The sequence below is a fragment of the Elephantulus edwardii genome, unplaced genomic scaffold (assembly GCF_000299155.1).
Source record: "Elephantulus edwardii isolate Elephantulus edwardi_28Jun2011 unplaced genomic scaffold, EleEdw1.0 scaffold00158, whole genome shotgun sequence".
NCBI lineage: Eukaryota > Metazoa > Chordata > Mammalia > Macroscelidea > Macroscelididae > Elephantulus > Elephantulus edwardii.
Window position 1 is genome coordinate 4,238,290 of NW_006399908.1, and position 422 is coordinate 4,238,711.

The following is a 422-nucleotide window of genomic DNA, read 5'->3' on the forward strand; positions in this document are numbered from 1 at the left end:
TATTGATGCCAATCTAAGTTTAATCTCTTCTGAACCAGATGACAAGTTTGGAAATTTATTTTTTTTAAATTTAATACTAGTTTATTTACAAAATTCAAACACATTGATTTTGAGAACAGATTCTTCCAATTTCCGTTATCCCCCACCTATCAAATTGTTGTTGTTGCTGTTATGTGCCGTCCAGTCGCTTGCGACTCATAGCGACCCTATGTACAACAGCCCTAAACTCCACTCTATCCTTGCCAATCACACTGTCTCCAACACTCCCATCCCGATTATCCCAGTCACTGAATCAATCCACCTAATAGAGGGCCTTCCCCTCCTGCGCCATGATGTCCTTCTCCAAGGACGTGTTTCTCCTCACAACATGTCCAAAGTATGTTAGATGGAGCCTCAGAATCCTTGCCTCCAAGGAGCCACCC